This window comes from Marmota monax, unplaced genomic scaffold, assembly GCF_021218885.2.
Source record: "Marmota monax isolate L192 unplaced genomic scaffold, Marmota_monax_Labrador192_F-V1.1 WCK01_AAM20220418_F8-fsc00046, whole genome shotgun sequence".
Lineage (NCBI taxonomy): Eukaryota > Metazoa > Chordata > Mammalia > Rodentia > Sciuridae > Marmota > Marmota monax.
In genome coordinates, this window is record NW_026692486.1 from 11,964,591 (window position 1) to 11,977,728 (window position 13,138).

Below are 13,138 nucleotides of genomic sequence, written 5' to 3' on the forward strand. Positions count from 1 at the left end.
CAAAAATGGGAGGTCCTTCATTCATTGCTCATTCAAAAGCATTTATTAGGCACCTTCAACATGCAAAATATCAAGAAAAGAGGTGGTGGTTGGAGGTGGGTGGCTACAGACATGGTTAAGATAGAGGGTTTGCAATGAAGGAGACAATTCAGTAGCCAATATTCTATGAAGTATTGAAAGGTATGAAAGACAAGCGTTTCTCTCTCTCTCTCTTTCAAATTGATACACACTTAACAGAGAAATGGAGGTGGCCAAGTAGGCTCATGTTTGCACACACATAGCATGGCAGAGTGAAGGGAGCAGCCTTTACTGCTGGATGTTAGTATACTCCAGCTGGTGACTTTGACCAAAACGTGGACTTCCAGAGCATTAGAATGAAGACCCAGTACCCTCATTTTAATAATGAAAAACACTGAAGCTCAGATAGTTGTCACCACCTAGAGAAATATTTGGAAACCGACAAATTTTGTGATTCAAGTGTCCCTTTCAACCCCTAAGACTTATGTATCTTTACTCTTAAGTGACCTTCCTTCCTTCCTTCCTTCCTTCTTTTTTTATACCAGGGATTGAACCTAGGGGCACTTGACCACTGAGCCACATCGCCAGTCCTTTTTAAAATTTTATTTTGAGACAGGATCAGGGCCTTGACTAATTGCTGAGGCTGGTTTTGAACCTGTGAACCTGTGATTCTCCTGCCTCAGCCTCCCAAGCCACTGGGATTACAGGCATGTGCCATAGGGTCTGGCCCTAAGTGACTTTTGAACAATGTACATATTAGGGGGTTTGTAAGCTATAGGGAATATAGTACCAGGAAGGCTTCCTAGAGTCAAAGGAAGAGCAGAAAGCAATACAGAAAACATTTTTGAGTGTTTTGAGTGGGAGCTTGGAGGTGACTTGGAGGAAAATGGCAGAACTGCCAGTCAGAGTTGGCTGGCATGAAGAAGGGCTGCAAGACATAGTGGCAGCATTTGGGGGGTTTGGGAAATGGAGGAGGCAAGAATTAGAGGAATGCTTTTCTAGATTTAAGCCTTTGTCTTATTTATCGACATACAAATAATTGTCTTATGTCATTTACTTGTGTAAGTGTAGCTTGGGCTTCTATATTGTGCTTGGTTGCTGTGGGTAAATGGATGGGAAGTGTCTTATACTGAGTTGAGGAAATTGGTAGAGGACAAGGCCTGCAAAGCCTCCTATATGAAAGCAGAATTCTTATAATCTACTTGCACAGTCAACTTTTTTTTTTTTTTTTTTTTTTTGGTGCTGGAGATTGAACCCAGGACCTTACACATGCTAAACACATGCTCTACCGCTGAGCTACATGCTCAGTCCTCATGCAAGCAACCTTCAACATTCACCTGAAATCTTTATTCCTTTAATAAAGATTCACTTTAAGTTAGGCTAGGATTGTAGGGCAAGAATTCAGGGAGTAGGGAGAGTTTCCTACTTCCTTTCAGATAGTGCATCTTGAGCTCCACCAATAATAGAAATGGAGGAAGAAATAGGGAAGGAGAAGAGAAGAAGATAGACACACAGACACACAGAGGGGCATATCGTGGGTACCACTTGGTAACTCCAGTCTCTTTGGACTATATGCTCCTCTGATTGAAGAGCTGTGCTGGTGTCATTCAAGTCTGTACATAATTTCCCTCCTTCATTTTCTTCTTTGCCAAAAAACCAATTATGGCACTAATTCTAAGCATAACCAAAGAGCAGCTATTGAGAGCATCCTGGAAGTCATCTTTCTTAGGAATGACACCTTGGATGCATTGTTCTGTCTGTACCCATCAGGGAGAAACAAAGGCAGAAGCCTCTCAGACTCTAGAGACTGAGATACTACAAAGATACTAGGAAAGGAGGTTCTCTTCTGGAGAACTTTGCCTTACACCCTGAATACATTCCCTGAAGAGTACAACATGGGCATTTCCTCAGATTGCCAGAGCTCTTTAGGGTGGTATTTGACTAGTCTATAAAAGATATTTGCTGTAATAAAAATTACATTAGTGTTGGAATCTGAAGACTTAGATCTGGCTCTTTGAACTGCCTAGCTACGGGTAAGTTGCTTTCTTCACAGCCTAGTAATGAAGGGCACATGAGAAAAGTTATGACAACACTTTGTAAACTGTAAAACTGTGCACATATTAGTTCTGGTTACCTAGCAATACTCAGGGACCGTGCTTGTCTAGGTTCCAGTTAAGTAACCAGAGTCTGTGTAATCCAAGGCCTGGCAGGTCTATTTACCACTGAAGGGTGAAATGGGCTTTAGTGCGGGTTTGGTTTTGAAGACCTAAAGCATCCAGGTACCACTTGGTAACTCTAGGTACTCCAAGTCACCCAGGTCCAATTTCCCTGGGTGGTAACTAGTAATTTTTTTCTTACCAGGGATTGGTTATGTATTTATCCCCTGCCCCCCACAAATATTCTGCCTGGGGTGTTCCTGAGGGCTCCTCACCCTTAAGAGAGCCTTCTCCCAGGGGCTGAGCCATGGGGGCTTCTTAAGCATCTCCCCTCCTCAGGTGATTTTTCAACCTCTGTCTTCCAAACCTGAATCCCCATCTCACCCGGGCTCTGCAGCTGACCTTTGTGATTTTAATTTTTGCCTCTTTCTCCTCCCTTGGATTCCATGCTTCCAACTCCCTCTTGCTTCCCAGAGTTCTTGCCCCTTTCATTTTGATCACTTCAGAGGGGAAGTGACCATCCTGGGTTCTACATTCCATCTCAGGCAGGAGAATCTTTGCTGAAGGATGTATTTGGAGCCTTTTTTTTTTTTTTTTTTGGTGGGGGAGGGTACTAGGGATTGAACTCAGGGGCACTTGATCACTGAGCCACATCCCCAGCCCTATTTTGTATTTTATTTAGAGACAGGGTCTCACTGAGTTGCTTAGGGTCTCCCTATTGCTGAGGCTGGCTTTGAACTCACAATCCTCCTGCCTTAGCCTCCTGAGCTACTGGGATTACAGCTGTGTGCCACTGTGCCTGACCTGTATTTGGAGACATTTTGACCAATGGCTCTTCTCATGCTCCTCAGCATTTCCTGATGTGCACTTTCTGATGTCCTGGGCACTCCACTTTCACTGCCACTTCTATTCTTCTCTATTTCACTGACAGTCTTGTTGAAGCTTCCGGAATTGCACATTACATTATCCTGAGAACAGGGAGTTGCTTCTTCCTGTCTGGAGGAGACCTCTGAGTCTTGTTAGGCTCAGTTGCTCCTGGTGCCCGGCTCTCTTTTATATCAGGCTCACTTTTCCTATTTTGCACTTTCTGCTGGCCCCTGCTAACCTGTACTACCTTCTTAGCTTATTTTTTGGTGTCTTGCCAAGAGAGATCTTACCCTATGACCACTTGGGTCTAAAGGCCACTTTTAAGCTTCCACATCCTCTGGGAAAACTCACTTTGATATCAAGGACAGCTTTCTTACACACTGGGCTACTTGACCTTCTGGTTTTGCCTCCATCTTTGATCCCTTTGGACTCTCCTAAGCCTTGGGGCTTATGATCCCCATCTCAGGGTGTGTTAGGTTTTTGTTGCCGTGATCAAAATGCCGGATAAGAACAACTTAGAGGACGAAAGGTTTATTTTGGCTCATGGTTTCAGTGGTTTAGTCCTTGATGGGCCCACTCCATTGCTCTAGGCCCAAGGTGAGGCAGAACATCAGGGCTGAGGGTTAATGGCAGCCAGAAAGCAGAAAGAGAGAAAGGAGAAAGGGCCTGGGGGAAAGAGGACTGGCCCCAGTGATCCACCTCCTCTAGCCGCATCCCACCTCCTCCAGATACCTTCCTGTTCGTCCATTCAAAGTAGGATGGACTGACGAGATTACAGTTGTCACAGTCTAATCATTTCACCTCTGAACATTTATGTATTAAAACAGGATCTTTGGGGGAGGGGGCACCTCCTATCCAAACCATAACACAGGGTTTTAGTGATCTGTTTACACCCAGTTCCTGGGGTTGGTTTGCTTACCATTCCAGTCCCCAGGTTTGGAACTGTGAAACAAGAGCTTCTGACAAACAAGATGCTGTTAGAAAGCCTGTCTCCGTAAGAACAACAAAAACTTCTTTCCTCTCTAGTAATTCCGAAATGTACCCCTTCCCTCACAGCTGTGTGAAAAGAAGCCAAATGCCCATTCTTAATGTGCAACAACTGAGGCTCACGTGCAAACTGCTGTTATCTCAGCAGGAGAGCAATTTGCAACCATTTAAAAGCCTTTCACTCTTCTCTTCCCCTTGGTGTATGGTTATACAAACACCAGTCCATATTTATTAGTGCAGATGGTGAGAGACTCGTCATTGAAAGGGCTTAGAGCACAGAGGGAAATGGATTTTTGGCCTCACTCTGGCCTTATAAACAAGAAGGCTTGAATGATTTTAGGTTCCTGATTCTTGCCTCAAAAGAGCACAGTTTGCTTCTCTCCAAACACAAGAGGTTGTAAATTGGTAATTCATCTCAACCAAAGGCCACATGATGAGCAATTGTAGAAGTGTTTTTTCTTGTTGTGCAAAGGAGGAACCAGACATCTGAGCGTGGGTTCCAGCTGGTATTTGCCTTTCACCATTTGCAGCCTAAAGGCACTGTCTTGGCCAGCTCTGGGTGCGGCACCTTCTGCCTTTTCACCTGTGTCACTACCAGGGCCATCTGAAGGGCAGAAGTCAGCTCTCAGCTCGTCAGTGCCATGTAACTGTTTCTTTTTTTTCCCAGATAAAAAATAAATCCATTCTAATAAAAACATTTATACTATATTCTTTATTGTCAGCTAATCCTGCCCGAACTCATTAAATAACAGTGTGTGGGTTATTTGCTGTCAGTGAAATTATCAAAGGCATTTTTCAGCTGGGGCACCAGCAAAACATATGCTTCAATGCCAACTAAAACAATAATGAGGAAATGTTATGATCAGTCTTGACCAGATGACCCTGCCCATTTTAGATTAGTTCTTAATTTCAGCACAAGGGTCATCCTGTGAATTCTTACAATAAGTCACTGCTCACCACGCACATGAAAAAGATGTGACTTATTAGAAAACTCACTGTACTCATTGCAGTTAATGAGATGTGGAAAGCTTTGTAATTTGATTTGCTGGGCCATATGCTGTAAAGGGATACTGCTGATTTCATTCCTCCGTATTTAATTTAAGCAGTATGCAATACCTTCTTCATATGGCTACTTATATAATAAAAATTAACTTGGGGTATAAAAAATACACCATTGTGGGGTTTATGACTTGGTGTGGTTCAGTTTCATGTGTTTTGCATGGAAACATCTGTAAGTAATGTGTGCGGGTCTAATTTTAAATCCCGCCAAATATTTTCCATTTAACATTTGGTTTAACTGACAAGCTTGCAGAGGTGGTTTGTAGAGTTGTTGGTAACAGATATGTACAGTATTCCCAAGGCTATAGACATTTTTTTTTTTTAGTGGAAGATAACAGTAATTCAAAACCTTTTTTTTTTTTTGACTTTTTTTTCTTTTACATTTCAGTAGATACAAACTGCAGTTCAGAATGTAGCTACTTGTATCCCTTGAAGACCCAGCTGCAGTTTAATCTATTACCCTCTAAAAATAGTTACCTTGGTTTTGACTTTTGCTTTAACATCTGTGTGCAAGGACACCAGAGGCCAATTGGGAGGGCTGACTGTGGGAAGAGAACCTTTCAGGGCAGGGTCCTAGAAGCCTCTGCTCTGGAGAGACAGGGAGATAGACAGTGGGACAGGACTGAGTAAGGGGGCGAATGTCCAGAGAGTTCTGAGCTTCTCCAGAGGCTGGGAAAATCCACATTGTATTTTCCTGCCATTAAAAAAAAAAAAAAATCCTTACTAACTCCCAGGGGGAGCTCAGGCACTCTGATCTATCCATCCATCTGGTCAGATGCTGAGCTATAAAAACCATAAAACCCAACCTCTCCTTTCTCTGCTAGGTAAGGTTACCAGATAAAATAGAGGAACTCGGGTTAAATTTGAATTTCAGATAAACCACGAATACTTTTGAATATAAATATATGCCATGCAATATCTGGACATACTTATATTAAAAACTTAACGTGTGGTTTATCTGAAATTCACACTTAACTGGGTGACCGGTATTTTTCCTAGCTAAATCGGGCAACCCTACCACCAGAGTCAGACCGGTTTGCTGACACTCCATTCCACGGGTGGCCACAGAGGCTTTATTTCAGGTTGTCTGACTTCGGTGGTTGGCAATATGAAACAGCTTGAACGGGCAGGCCGGTGGGCAGAAGCCATAAATAGCCACCTCGGGGGCCCCCTGGTCCCTGGGAGCGCCACGTTGCTGGGTTAATAAACATGCACTCCCCTCGCTGAGTTCTCATCCCCTGGCTTTGGGATGTGCTGACTCAGCACCAGGACAGGGAGGCTGCGGGGACCCCCAGAAACATAATTAAACTGTTTCCATGACTGACTCGAAAATAAAAGTGTGTGTGTGTGGGAAGAGAAACTTGAGGGGGAAGTTAAACAACAAATGGCGAGGTGTGGAGTGAAACCTCAGGGAAACTGTTGGGTTTTGCTACAAGGGAATTGAATTGTGAAACTTGCAGTTGCGAAATTTCACTCGGTTGATTCTTGTGAGAACTGAAGTTTGTTTTAATTGTCAATTAAAGCGAATGGTGCTTGGATCCCTGGGATCTAAGGAACCTCAGGGCGGTGCTCGCCTCTGCGCAGCAAGCAGTCTGATGGGACCCGGTGTGGGCCTGATGACAGTGTCGGCCACTGGGGGTCAGGATAAGCTTGCAGAGTGGTCTTGCACCGGGCTGACCTTTCCCGGAGGGGAGGGCGCTGTGCCCAGAACCGCACGCCCTAGGAACCCAAAGGCCTGCAGGAGAAGTTGATGAAAGAGGCACCTCAGGTGTCCCCAAGAGGGCCGCTGGCCTCCCGGGGTGTGTGTGTGGGGGGTGGATTCCCTTGACAGCGCTTATTTGTAGAGAGAGTCTAGGCCTGTGTGCACGTTGCTCCAATGTCACATACCAAATTGCCTTCCTGAGTGGAGCAGGCTTGCCGAGGACAAGACTCTGACAACAAGAGAAGAGTGGCCGGGTTGAAGATTTTATGTAAAAGGAAATGATTCATTTGAATTCCCAAAAAGTCTTAAAACAAGGCAGAAACAGCCAAGCCCTGGATTTTTCTGCCTTAGGACTTGTTTCTGAGCACTTGTTTAAGGGGGAGGAGAAAAAAAAATGAGAAGAAAAACTACCCCAAATCTCCAACTAAGGTTTGGAATTTCGTTTGTTGCTCCTTCTTTCAGATCAAGGTTGCCTTCTTGTTAACCTTAAGACTGCAGCCACAGAAAATTAGATTCCCTCCACTGAGGGATTAACCACACACAAGAGTGAGGGATGTGAAGGTCTTGAGAGACTTGCTATCAAGGAGCTCAAAATGTTTGAAAGAAAAAAAATCCTCCGTGGCTTGAGAGTTTCACGAAGACACTTTTTAAAGAATCAAAATTGCCCTTATTTAAGAGCTTTGAAGATCCAAACACAAGTTCCTTCTCTTTTGCCAAGAAGGCCACTTACTCATTTTGTGGGACTTCAATGCTTAGAGGAAATGCAGAGATTCCTATCCCATCCCCAAACAGGAGTTTTACAACCAACTATATGATTCTTCCAAAGGTTTTTTTTTTTTCTTTTCACTGGGATTGAACTCGGAGATGCTTAACCATTGAGCAACATCCCCAGCACTTTATATTTTTCATTTTGAGCAGGGTTTTGGTAAATTGCTTAAGGCCTCTTTAAGTCGTGGAGGCTGGCTTTGAACTTGCAATCCTCCTGCCTCAGCCTCCCGAATCACTAGGATTATGGGAGTGCACCACCACACCCGGGGGGCACTCCTGTAATCCTTTTTCTTAAAGCCTCAAATTTCTGGTCTATTTGATGGTGATATGTTGAAGACAGACTCAAAGCCTTTCCCAGGAACTGCATGAGAAAAATGGCTGGTATCTTTCCAGTGGCACAAGCACTTGGGTGGCAAGACTCCTTGGACTGAGAGTGATGTTAAAGAGCTCTTTGACAAGCTGCTACTAGATTTAGAAAAGAACCATTTTGAGCATTCATTCATTCATTCATTCACGTATTCAACTAGTATTTATTAAGCTCTCACTACGTTTATGCAGTGCTAGGAGTGAAGGATATAATGGGGTCATGGTCTTCCATTCCAGGAGTCCATAATCTGGTGGGAAGCGGACAGTGTGAAGGGAGACAGGGAGGTTATTCTATTCTATTGGGAAAGGCACTATCCTTTTTTTTTTTTTTTTTTAAATCTAGAAGCTGAGAAAGAAACCAGGTTGGTCAACATGCTTTTATAAACAGGGGGTTTTAGCAATAACCACCAAAGAGCTGTTTAATTTCCAGGTTTCCATCTTAGATGGCCAACTGCATCCTTTATCTGTGTGGCCCATCTCCTCTTCAAGTGACCCAAAGTATTTTTCATTGAGAGCCACACCCTCTGCCAGCAGCTCTACAGAATAAAATGGAGTGGGGGGCAGAGAGCAAGTGGATCATTTGTACTGTCTGACTTTATAACCAGCTGTCGAATGGCCTGACATGGCTTTGCTGTGAGAATGGGGAAACCATTCTTTTCTTTCTGGAAGGAGAAGAAGCCAGAAGTTTATTTAATCTTTTCTAGGCAACTTATTTTATTGCATTTTTAATTTCCTCTCTTGCATTAACATGACCCTTTTCACTGGCTTCCCACGCCTGGTGCTTAATTACTTATCATTAGCAATGTACACGGGGGCCTTGCTGCATATTTATAAATGTGATCATTAGTACATGGAAAGACAAAGGCTTCTTTAAGACTGTCATTAGTTATTCTGTTTTCATGGAAATGTTCATTAGGAGAAACTACCCACCTGGTTAAATAATTATAATTAAGAATTGGTAATCTCCTTTGCATTTTTAACTTGATCTTCCGTCTGTTTCTATGAAGTGAAACAAGCCTTATTTGGCCAGTATTCTTTCATTTTCCTCTGGAATTGTCAACACAAATATAGACTCTTTGTTTTTAACCTATAGGTGCTGACTGATTTGCAGTGTGATATATATAATCTTCATAATCCTGTAGTTTATCTCCAGATCCATTAACTAGCCATGAAATGGTGAGTCAGAGAATAGAGTCAAAGGATCTCTGGTTGAGGTTATTTTCTGGACTTTTCTCTGCAGTGCAAATTGAACTGCAGACTTCTGACCAAACTTTGCCAAGGGTCTCTTTAAGCTCCTCCCCAACAGAGGCTCCAGGCCGAGTGGCCATTGGTCACTGCTCCTTTGAGGGCGCCAAGCAAGATGAGTGGCACTTGTATGGCCTGAATGCTCATGTGTCAACATCTGAGTCTATGGGTGTTATTGACTAGGGGTAACCACAGCAGAGTCAATGCAGTGTCCTGCCAATGCCTAGGCAAATAGAGTCCACTAGCAGTCTTCAAGTTGCCAGAAAATGGCCATGAGGCCCATTCATGGTTATGTGTCAGTTGAGCTGAAACAAATGAGGTGACAGAAATACAATGAAGAAAGCACGGTCATGCTGCTGCCCACTCCCCTTTGCCCAGACTGGTCCACGGCAAGCTACCACCTTAGACTGATGAGAATTTGCCAGCGATAAACCACAACTGTGGGAAACGCTGGGTAAGGGCATAAATATCATCTGTAAACAATTAGGCAGCCACTGCTCATTCAGTGCCGTTTTGAGAAGCTAAGGAAGTCTGCAATCAGTTATATCTCCAATTACCATAAAAATATATTAGCCATTCATTCATTTATTAATGATTCATCAGTTAACCACACATAATGAGCAAATAATTAGCAGTGCTGTACGGTTGCCAAAATTGAAGAAGTGTTGGCATTTTAAAGATGAAAGGTTGCATTTATGCAAAAGTCTGGTGATGATAAAGTTAATATGGAAGATAATTATAAAAGTGGCTGTCCTATATTGCAGGCTGAGGTACCACAAAACTTGCCTAATTGAACTGAAATTAATATTCTTCCAAAGTCTGCGTGTTGCCACACACAAACTGCTGGATTTCTCTTGAAGATCTCCCTTCAGTAAGGTGCACCGCACAATACAAGTTAATAAAATGCCAGACAGCTAGACTGTGTTCTTTGTTTGCTTGGTTCAGGGCCTCGTGGAAAACAATAAATTGCATTCATGTCAGCTGAGGCCCATCCCTTTGCTAATTACCGTTTGGTGCTGAAATGACTTCTGTGAAATTGGGAGCATGAGGAAACGTACAGCCATACAAGGGAGGCTTTTCAGAGTTTTGCAGTAAATGTGAGATAGGCCTCAGGCACACAGATGTTAAAACAGTGAATTCCCCCACAGATTACACTAATGGAAACCCTGTCAGGGTAAGTCAAATCCGGGTCTGTGGTCAAAATCTAATTAAGGTTTCTGTACTTAAAAAGAATATGAATGCCTGGGGGTGGCGATGAATGTATAAGAAACTCACTTGTTTGTAAAATTGTTAGCATGAATGGTAAGTACCGTGGGGCTGTTACCTGCGATGGAACACCTGCTTTCCGAGTTGCTCTCTGCTTTATAGAACCAACATCTCAGGGCGGGTGATTTCAGAGGTCAGCGAACTCAGCTTGGGTCACTGTGGCCTCCCATCTTTGGGGCTTGGGACAAGGCATGGTTTGAGGTCACGGATGAAAATGGATCCTTAGAAGTCATCCTGGAATCCCAGAGGATGCTTTGCTTTGCCACATGAAAACCACCCCCAGATGATCCTGCCCAACTGCCTGGCGCCACTGAGGAAATAGTTTTTGCGGAGGGTGTGGGGCCGGCCAAATCTCCCCCATTGGGGAAACAAAGGGTCGTCTGCTCGGCTGGCCCTCCTGCCTGCTGGGACTGCCTCCCGAACAGCTGCGGCGTGCAGGCGCGGCCCTGCTTCTAATAGAGGAAATGAATTTATAATGCTGCAGTCTCTTCATTTTCACCAAGCACAAATTTCCCCTTAAATACTTAAAAACAACACCCAGAGCTGGATATACCTTAAATTTCGAATAAATGAAATCTTAATCCAGTCTGTTGCCGAGTCTGAGTTGTTATTAAAGAAATAAATTTGAAACAGCAAGTGGTTTGAGAATTTTTGAATTTAATTATTTAAATCTACTTAGGGTAACTCTCATGTGCTATTTCAGTTTCCCATGGAGAACATGAATTCTGGGAAAGGTATCCCACACAGGGCCCTGGAAATATTAACTTTTGTGTACAACTGTGGGATCAGCCCCACAATACCAGAAAAAAACTGAGATTATTTTTTTTCCTTCTGTAAAACTCAGCCAAGGGATACCAGACATATTTTTCAGAGGGAAGCCAAGTCCTCTTCTTTCAACTCCTATGGTCTCTTCAGAGGCACTGTTTACATGTCATTTATTCGACTCTCTTTAGAGAGCAGGTGTTCATATAGTCATTCATTGAACACTGTTAGGGAGCATAAAGAGAAATGATAACTGGTATAATTTAAATGGCCAGCAACTCGTTTAGAATGTATTCTGGTCTAGTGAGTGTCTGGGGACTGATTTTTTTGCTTTGTTTTGTTTTATGCTTTTTATGGCATGGAGGATTGGACTCAGGGTCACTCTACCACTGATCTAATTCCCCTTTTTAAAATTTTGAGATAGGGTCTTGCTGATATCTGAGGCTGGCCCCAAACTTGTGATCCTTTTGCCTCAGCCTCTTGAGTCAATGAGATTACAGGTGTGCTCTACCAGGTGCCAGCTTTGGGACTGATTTTTGACATTTGTCAAAATGAACCATTTGTTATCACTGTCCCAAGAGGAAAAGCTCCTGGCCTGACTACCTGGGTCTTTTGGTGCCGTATCAGTACTCAGGCTTGCAGATCTGCTTCATGTTTAGGGCCAGGGACTTCCTTGGCCTTAGTTCTGAGAGCAAAGGATACCTTCCCAATATTAGCAATCTAACTTTTAAATTGTGTTCAAATTGGGATAGGAAGGGGAAGAAGTATAAGATCAAGACATGAACTTGTGACTCTCTTTTCCCCCAGTTCCTTGGAACTTTGCTATGGCACATTTTGGGTTTGCTTTGGACCCTGTACCAGGGAGTTAAAGTATCAAACACCTGTGAAGAATCTCACTGGAGTGTGGTCTCACCCACACAAGGGAGATTCTGAGGTCTGAGTCAGAGAGAAGCCCAGTGTTCAATTTATTTCTCTTTTTTTCTGGCCATTGATAGTAGTCAGGACCTTAGAACTGCCAAATGGAACTTTCCCCACACACAATCCAGACTAACAAGAGGATATTGACTTGGAGTGATTTCTAAATCCAGAATTCTATTTTTCCGCTCAATATAAAAATCTTCATGGAAGCCAAAAGTCTTAAAAAAAAAAAAAGCAGATCTTAGTGTGGGGCCCAGCCTCAGCCTCAACTTTGTCCCCGGTAAATGCAAAAGGCTATAGAAATTGCATAATTCACAGTATTTGGAGCATGAGTAAATGTTTTATCACCTAAAAGAGCAGATATGAAGTTAGATTAGGGGTTTCCCCCCAAAATATAGTCCATTGGCTAGCAAAGGCTTATAATTCTAATTTTTGGGTTTATGTTTTTAACAATGGTAGCATTGACCTATAGCTAATTCGGGGTATTAATTTTTTTTTTTTTTAAAAGTCTACAAACATTTAATGAAACAACTCTTCTTTTCCAGGTGCAATGCAGGGTCTGGGGAATTTGAAGATGAAAAGCCATGGTTCTTGCTCTTGGGAGGCTCTCATTTTAGCTGGATGAGTGAGTTCTCAAAGGCATGAATCAAACTCCATGTAGCCAAATTTCTGCATCATTACAATGCCTAGCATGTAGAAACCCAATAAATGTTTGTTGAATGAATGGATCTGTTGAAAAGGGAGTGTCATGCTTCCTGTCTATTTCTAAGGAGTTATTGTGTGAGTTAGAAGTGAACATTTATAACTCATTTTATGCCCCTACATGCTGTATAAGTACAAATTATTAAATATCATCATAATAAACAAGGGTCCTAAGCAGCCAATTACATTTTTTATGAAGTTAGTGACATTTAGATTCTTTTGTTGGGCAGATGGTATAATATTGCACCTGTTGGGAAAGCCAGCATTTTGGGAAGAGATATTAATTCAGAACTATTTATAATATAGCACAACATTGGCTTCT